This window comes from Myotis brandtii, unplaced genomic scaffold (genome assembly GCF_000412655.1).
Source record: "Myotis brandtii unplaced genomic scaffold, ASM41265v1 scaffold241, whole genome shotgun sequence".
NCBI lineage: Eukaryota > Metazoa > Chordata > Mammalia > Chiroptera > Vespertilionidae > Myotis > Myotis brandtii.
This window is the reverse complement of record NW_005359102.1, coordinates 138165-147122: the sequence shown is the minus strand read 5'-3', so window position 1 is coordinate 147122 and position 8958 is coordinate 138165.

Sequence of the window (8958 nt, the reverse complement as noted above, 5' to 3'; positions counted from 1 at the left end):
TTATTCTGGGCCAGCTTTAGCTCTGAGGCTTGGCTCCAGCTCTGAGGCCTCGGCTGCTGAAAGCAGGTTTCTGGCCTTTGTTTACCTTCTGTATTTGAAACAATGTTGCGGTCCTGCTGGCTGAAGCCTGGCTGACTGAAAGCAGGTTTCTGGGGTTTTGTTTAGCTTCTATATTTGTTACAATGTTTCTTAGAGAGCAGCTGAGAGGCTGTCAAGGCCGGCGGGGAACCTGGCTTCCTCCGTCACTCAAGCAAGCAAGCCTCCCTGTTCGCGTCAGCTGCCTGGCTTCCGGCCGCCATCTTGGCTGGCAGTTAATTTGCATATCGCCCTGGTTAGCCAATGGGAAGGGTAGCGGAGGTACGGCTAATTACCATGTTTCTCTTTTATTAGATAGGAAGATAGCGCATTGAAGACAACTTGCAGCTGTGCCCTCCCTTTCTGCTCTACCCACGACTATTTAATCTTATCCTTTCTCAGGGAGGTAAATGTTCCGGGAACTCAAGATTGTGTGTAATCTTGACCCAGCGTGACTCGCTTGCAAGTCACGTTGTGAACATTCACTTCTTCTTGGCAGGACTTCAGATCCTTGTTTACAAATGCCCAGCTACAATCCCCCAGGGAGGCTCCTATTGGGGATACAACTGGAAGAATGCTGGGTTCTGTGACTGCATGGTGGGGAGGCTGATGTGAGTTCCCTGTGAGTTCCCCCAGGCAGCCCCGGGAAGGAGAAGTAGAGCCTGTTTCCCCTCCTGCAGGCCATAAACACCACTCCCAACAAAAGACTGGTTGTTTCAGCTCTGTGAAGTCCTGGATACCCATGCTGGGTGCAGCTCTGTGGGGAATGGGAGAGCAGCTCAGAGCAGGACATTGCAAATGTGAGACCCTCAAAGGCTATTTTTTGGAACTGGAGGAAGTGCTTAGCCCCCTCCTCAGGGTGGGGCCTACAACATCCTCAATCAGAGACTCTTTTTTTTTTTCTTCCTTTTGGGAAATGTGTAGGAAAGAGACTCTTTTAAAAATATACATATATTTTTAAACTGATTTCAGGAGGAAGGGAGAAGGAGAGAGCAATAGAAACATCAATGATGAAAAAGAATCAATCACCCCCCCACACACACCCGCACATCCCCACCTGGGACTGAGCCCACAACCTGTACACAACCTGACCAGGAATTGAACTGACATCTCTTTTGATCAATACCTTGAGCCCAGGTGAACTGAAACTACTCCAGCAGAGAAGACTGCAGACTGTACCCAACCTGAACCTGCAGCAAGCCCCCTTAGGGGGATTTAGAGTTGGAGTCTCTGGTAGACACTGAGACAAGCATGTTAAACAAGGTTTAAGTTTATGTGGGCCGCAAAAAAACAAAAGTTTCAATTTTCATAGAAAAGTAGGTTTATTTTGATAGAGACATGCTGAATACAAAGGGCTGAAATAAATGAATAATCGTTAACATAAAATAATAGAACATTTTAATAAAAATTAATACTTTTTGTTGAACATTAAAACTTACCAGATACTGAATAACTGCATAAATTAATAAGCATACGCAAATAAACCTATTTTTCTTGTTCTCCGAAAGCGAAATATTTCCTGTTGCGCATACCAAGTCAGTACAAGACTAATGACGTGGCAATCAGCTGCTAAAATATTCGCTGCTAGTAGTAGTGAAGAGAAATGGTGCGCCTGCACATAAGGCACATAAGGGAAATGAATGCAACACGATTATAGTAATCAGCCATTAGCGAACGTTGTAGTTTGTTATTAATAATTATGTATAACAGGATATTGTAAAAATTAAGTTACGAAATTTTTATTAAAACGTTTCTGACATACCGTTGTATTGGCTGGGCCGCAAAAATATCCATTGTGGGCTGAATGCAGCCCGCAGGCCATGAGTTTGACATGCTTGCACTGAGAAGTTTGGTTTTGAAGCAGAGTAGTTTCCCCTCATTGGGTGTCTGACTACAAGCAGAGGGCCTACTATCCCAAGTTAGGCTAGCCTGGGTCCATTCTGCAGATTCTTTTTGGATGTTCTGGAGGAAGACCAAACAACCTCATATGGGAGTCAAAGTAGCTGACACGAGAGGAGGACTTCAGGGAGCATGGGTCTAACCACAGATCTACCACCAGCACTAAGCTAAACAAAGCCAACCCATTTGCATAGATTGGTCCTTCCCCTGAACACACAGGTCTAACAGTGAACAGAGTTTTAACTAAACACAAGAAGCCCAAGGACAGTTATACCCAACATCTGTCAGACATCTGCATCTGAAACCCACTCAAAAGGACCCAGAACCAATGCAACAAAAGTTCAACCCAATTAGACATACAAACTGTACACCCAAAGGTGGATCTCAGGAGGCTCCAGACCCTGCTAGGAACAACCTCACCTTGGGGAGCAGCCCCTGAATACTGTCTTATACATGGCAATAAAGGTTTGCCTCTATAGATACCCAGCCTGAAGGGTTAATGATTGTTCCACTGAGCCCATCAAGAAACCTCGAGACTGTACCTTCACAGAAGTTTGTACACTGGTGTGGGGTTGAGCCTCATAATTAGCCTGAGGGTGGATTCCAACTACAAAAAGACCATCAGCAATAAACACCCAATTACAACATGAGGGTCCAATCACCCCACACCCAGCTCAGGAGATGAAGAAGACTGCACCACTGGGAGCCACAGGATACCTACTACAGAGGGCCATCCCATCAAGACAGGAACCATAGCAGTGCTTTCTTTTCTTTTCTTTTTTTTAATATTTTATTGATTTTTTACAGAGAGGAAGGGAGAGAGATAGAGAGTTAGAAACATCTATGAGAGAGAAACATCAATCAGCTGCCTCCTGCACATCTCCTACTGGGGATGTGCCCGCAACCCAGGTACATGCCCTTGACCGGAATCGAACCCGGGACCCCTCAGTCCACAGGCCGACGCTCTATCCACTGAGCCAAACCGGTTTCGGCAGCAGTGCTTTCTAAAACATAGAAACTAACACAAAGAGAAAGCCAAATTGGGGGGGACAAAGAAACCAGCACCATCACTGGCTGGTGTGGCTTAGTAGGTTGAGCATCATCTCATGCACCAAGATGTCACTGGTTCTATTTCTGGTCGGGCACATGCCTGGGTTGCGGGCTTGATCCCTAGTAGTGGGCATGCAGGAGGCAACTGATCAATATGTCTCTCTAATCAATGTTTCTCTTTCCCTCTCCTAAAACAACAAGCCCCAAACAAAAGAACAGTAGGAAACTCCATAAAAGAGCTAAATAAAATGGAGGCAAGCAATTTATCATATAGAGTTCAAAGTAAAGGTTATAAGAATGCTCAAGGAACCTAGGGAGAACAACATCAGCATGAAGAAGGATATAGAAAGCATGGTGGAAATGAAGAATGCCATATCGGAAATACAAAATTCACTGGAAGGAGTAATCAGTAGGCCAGACAAGGCAGAAGATAAAATTAGTGAATTAGAAGACAAAATAGAAAAAAATCACTCAATCACAACAGAAAAAAAGACAAAATAATTACAAAGCAGGAAGATAAATGGAACTTCCATTTGACCCAGTAATCCCACTTCTAGGAATATATTCCAAGAAATAAGAAACACCAATCAGAAAGGATATATGCACCCCTATGTTCATAGCAGCACAATTTATAATAGCTAAGATTTGGAAACAGCCTAAGTGCCCATCAGCAGATGAATGGATTAGAAAACTGTGGTACATCTACACAATGGAATATTATGCTGCTGTAAAAAAGAATGAACTCTTACCATTCGCAACAGCATGGATGGACCTGGAGAGCATTATGCTCAGCAAAATAAGCCAGTTAGAGAAAGATAAATATCACATGATCTCACTCATTTGTGGAATATCATGAACAACATAAACTGATGAACAAATAAAATATAAAACCAGAGTCATAGAAGCATCAAACAGACTGTCCAATCTATGAGGGAAGGCAGGGTGGGGGGGCGGTGAGGGGGTAAGAGATCAACCAAAGGACTTGTACGCATGCATATGAGCATGACCAATGAACACAGACAGTAGGGGGGTGAGGGCATGTTCTGGGGGGTGAGGACGGCCTAGGAGAGGTCAATGAGGGGAAAAGGAGACTTATGTAATACTTTAAACAATAAATAATTTTTTTTTTTAAAAAAAGGCAGGAGTATAGTTTAAGGGAACTTTGGGACAACATAAAATGTAATAATATTGCATCATAGAGACACCAGAAGGAGAAGAAAGTGAGAAAGGGATAGAGAACACTTTGAGGAGAAAGGAAGAAATATGAGTCAAAGCACATTGTGTGGCACTCAGTAGCAAAAAAATCATGAGTTTTCACTGTAAAAACATATTCATGTAAGGCAATCTGTGAAATTTTAAAAAAATACTTTTTATTTTCAAATAATTATGGATTCACAGGAAATCACAAAGAAATGTACAGGGAAATCGCATGTATCCTTTCTCCACCCTTCCCCTACTACCTTACACAACTATAGTACAATGTCATACAAAAAAATTGACATTAGTGCCATCCACAGAACTTATTCAGATTTCACTCATATTTGCGTGTGTGTGTGAGTGTGTATTACATATAGTCTTGTATCACCATTGCAGTAGTCAAAATACTAGAAAGTAGCATCACCCTGTATTCTCTTTTTGTAGCTACACCCTTATTCTTACCTCTTGGCAACCACTAATCTGTTCTACATCTGTATAGTTATGTTATTTTATGAATGTTACATAAATGGAATCATGCAGTTTGTGTCCTTTTGAGATTGGCTTTTCTTCTATCTCATATATTTACATGTAAAGAAGATATGATTATATGAATATACCAATACACATACACAAATCTTACTATTTTTGACAACATGGATGGACTGGAGTGTGTTATGCTTAGTGAAAAAAGTCAGACAGAGAAGGACAAATACCATATGATTTCACTTATATGTGGAATCTAAAAAACAAGTATATGAACAAAGCAGAAGCAAACTCAGATACAGAGAACAAATTGATGGTTACCAGATGGGAGGGAGGTAAAGGGGCTGGTTGAAAAAGGTGAAGGGATTGAGAAGCACAAATTGGTAATTACAAAATAGTCATAGGTATGAAATGCCAGGGCTGACCAGCAGACCCTGAGCGATGGATGAATACTCTGACACATGATTCCTGTGAAAGAGAGGGTTAAGGGACTGCCTGGCAATAGGAACCAAACAGCCTCTTCAGGCTTTTATTGTAATAGCAGTTTGAGATAAAGTTTAACTTTTAGATACAATCAGTAGGGTAAGTATTCTTGGGAGAACACATGTGTCTGCAGTGTCCTTTAAGCAAGGACACCTAAAGATTAAGCATAAAGATTCCGGTAAACACCTGAGGGTCTGCACGTCCACAGTCTTGTTTGGAAAGTTCACGGAACAATTAGGGGCAGTCACCTTCAGCCAACTCCCCTAGGTCGGAATTTCCTCCTTACAAACTTTCCAACCAAGTCTCCCATGCTCCCCTACAATGAAAGTATAGCACAGGGATATAGTCAATAATTTTTATATTAACAATGTATGGTGTCAAGTGGATACTGCACTTAATGGTGTGATTACTTCATAATTTATATAAATGTGTAATTTATATTATACACCTGGAACTAATTTAATATTGTAATTAATTTTTAAAAAACTGATGCTGCCAAATCTTCTACAAGAACTATGTGACACAACATAAATCTCCTAATGTATCCTCTGGGAAATAAATTCCTTCTGCCCTTCTTGACAGAGATTTCTCTGCATATCCCTCCACCCCCACCCCCAATAATACTCTTATTCCTAAAGGCCTTCAAAGCAGAAGACTTATTTACTGAAATCAATCAAACCATCTCATGTCTTGCCATTTTTCCACTCATGTCTCTGAAGAATACCTAAGATATCTAATGTGTAATTCTACCTAAGCATTGTTCTCTTCCCTAACAAATTACCAGGTAAAAAAAAGTCTTACTTCTGCATCACAAGACTCCTTAGAACAAAAGGCACAAGGGGGAGGTGTTGCCAAATTATTATATGAAAATTAACTGTAGGAAGGACATTTGATGAGGCACTGGGAAAGAAGGGGATCCATTCTCATTGTACCATCATTAACTGGAAAGAGAAGGCCTAAAAACCAGATAAATGGGTAAGTCACTATGTGGCTGGGCATTTCAGATGTGGTTATTTTATATCCTGAAAAACAAACATGCATTTCATAAAACAAAGAAAAAGCTCAAAATGACCTCTAGCTTGATTTTGAGATGAACCCACTGCAACACTTTTCTCCTCTCATGGCTCATCTTTTGTAGTATAGCAAAACTTGGAAGGAAATGGGAATCATTACATTTGTAGTCTTCATTACTAGTGCAAACAACAATAAAATAGAGACAGTTTAAAATGGAGCTGGAGCTGCCATGCCAGAGGAACTGCCTTGTAAGTCTCATGCATCAAACCTTGAAATGTTAAAACAGGGCAAAATAACCTTTGGACTGGAATAAGGCAACATTGTGTCCCAAACAACTGTTTGCAAAGATAACAATAAAGCAGCTATTATTATGACTACTGGGCTGAAAATTAAAAACATTGTATAGTATTAGCGTCATTATGTTATCTGCACCAATAGAAATGATGTAATTGTTTTCCTTCCCTTTCTCAAAAATACTCATTGCCTCTGTTTCCTAAGTTATTTGGGCTTCGGGCTGGAATTATTGATTCCCGAATACCTATTCATTTTTATCTCAAATAAATGCTTTTTGCCTTTTACTTTGACAGGTCTTTTATTTTTAGGTTAGCACTAGCAAGCCCCCTTTATCTACATTAAACATACCAAGATGGAAGTTTGAGAAAGACTAGAATACTATTGATCCTTTCCTGTGTCATAAAGAAAAGTCAGGTGCACTGAAGCTTGGGAATGGAATCTGATTCCATGTTCTCCAGTTTCCTGTCAACAGAGCTATTAAAATTCTCTGGATCCCCAACATGCAGCTTGCTCCCATAGAACTTTGAAGAGGAACGTTAAGAGGAAGGAATACTGTTCTTAGTGCCTATCATATTTTCCCTGCCTTGAGGGGAAGTCCAGCTCTAAAATTGCCATAATAAACACAGGGCTGTGCTTTTTGAGTTGGAACCATCATTCCAGATCTCATATTCAACTTCCCTTTCACAGCCATTTTTGTGCAGCTAGCATTTCTGTGCAGTGTGTCTGCACAGAGGTAATGGGAAAAAGGTGAAATGACAGAGGTAATGGGGAAAAAAAACCCAGGGCAACAAATTCCAGGGAACCATGGAACTTACAATGGCCTACAGAAGAGGCTACAATTGATGTACTGCATGCTACTGTGTATTAACAATACTAGGCTAGACAGTGGATACAGGTGCACTGAAGAAGGCAACAGTGGCTTTTCAATAGAACAGGGGCCTCTATGGTTAACAAGGGCCTCAGAGTCTTTGACAGGTACAGACTAAGTCATGTGGGGATCTTGTCCACAAATTCCTCAGCCCCAGAACTGCAAAAATGAAGCTCTAGACCAGCCCACCGGGATCCAGCATTCTAGGATTTGGCTCCGAGACCCTGCAGTGAGTGCAAGCCAGTGGGAACACTGTGCCCCACCCCCGCCCTGACCCCAGAACCATGCTGCTAGCCTGACCTGGAGCCACCCCACACCTGCTCCACCCTGAGCCCCAGGACCTGCTGCTGGGGCAACCTGGAGCAACCCAGAGCATACCCCACTCCAGGAGAGCACGGACTGTGCTATCCAGAGCAACCAGTGCCCACTCCATCCCAGTCACCTGGACAGCCTTGCTGGGGTGACTCCCAGAGCAACCCATGTCCACTTCACCCCAGCTCAGGAGGGGCGACCCAGAACAATCCAGCACATGCCTCACTCAAGGCCACAGGGGAGCTCTGACTACACAACCCAGAGCAACCTGCGTCTGCTCCACTCTGGCCCCTGGGACAGTCCTGCCGGGGCCATCCAGAGCAACCCAACGTGCACCTCACTCGGGGTGACAGGAGAGCTCAGACTGAGCAGCCCAGAGCAACCTGCCCCTGCTCCACACTAAAGAAGGGCGAACTGGAGCAACCCAGCCCGCATCTCACTCTAGACTACAAGAAAGCAAGGACTGTGCAACCCAGAGCAACCTGCGCCCACTCCACCCTAAGCCTAGAGTCTTGCTGCTGGGGCAACCTATGGAGAAACCCAGTGTGCACCCCACTCAGGCCACAGGGGAGCTCTGACTGTGCGACCCAGAGCAACCCGCACCTGCTTCTCCACGGCCCCTGATACAGTGCTGCAGGGGAGACCTGGAGCAAGCCAGTGCTCCCAGCCAGGGGCCACAGGACTGCACTACAAGTGCACTGCCAGAGGGACCTAGAGTGCCATCCTGCCATGGGTGCCAGGGCGCACAGCGAATTGCATGCAAGAGGGCTCTGGGTCCTCACAGGGAGTCACGCATCAGAGGAACTGTACATGCACTCCCATCACCTCAAATATCTGAAGCAGACAACTGAGGAACCAGATTCATGGGAGAAAGGGATACAATTCAGAGCAGAGACAATAAAAGTGTGAGACTCAAGGCAGACCCAGCCTCTGGGCTAACAATTTCTGGACCATTGCCCTGATAGGGTCTTCAACCTCGCAAACTCCAAGCAGGGTGCTCAGGGCCAGAAAGAGACAGCAAAAAAATGGGGAGACAAAGAAACAACCACCACCCCCCAAGGAAAGAAAAGGTGGACTCACCAGAAAAGGAACTAAATGAAACTGAGGCATGCAATATGTCAGAAAAAGAATTCAGAGTAAGGGTCATACAGTTCATAAACTGGATGAGAAAAATCAACAACTTATGTTAGAAACAATAGGAAATAAAAAATGATATAGCTACAATAAAAACACAATGGAAGGTTTCAACAGAAGATGAGAAGAAGCAGAGGACTTAATTAGTG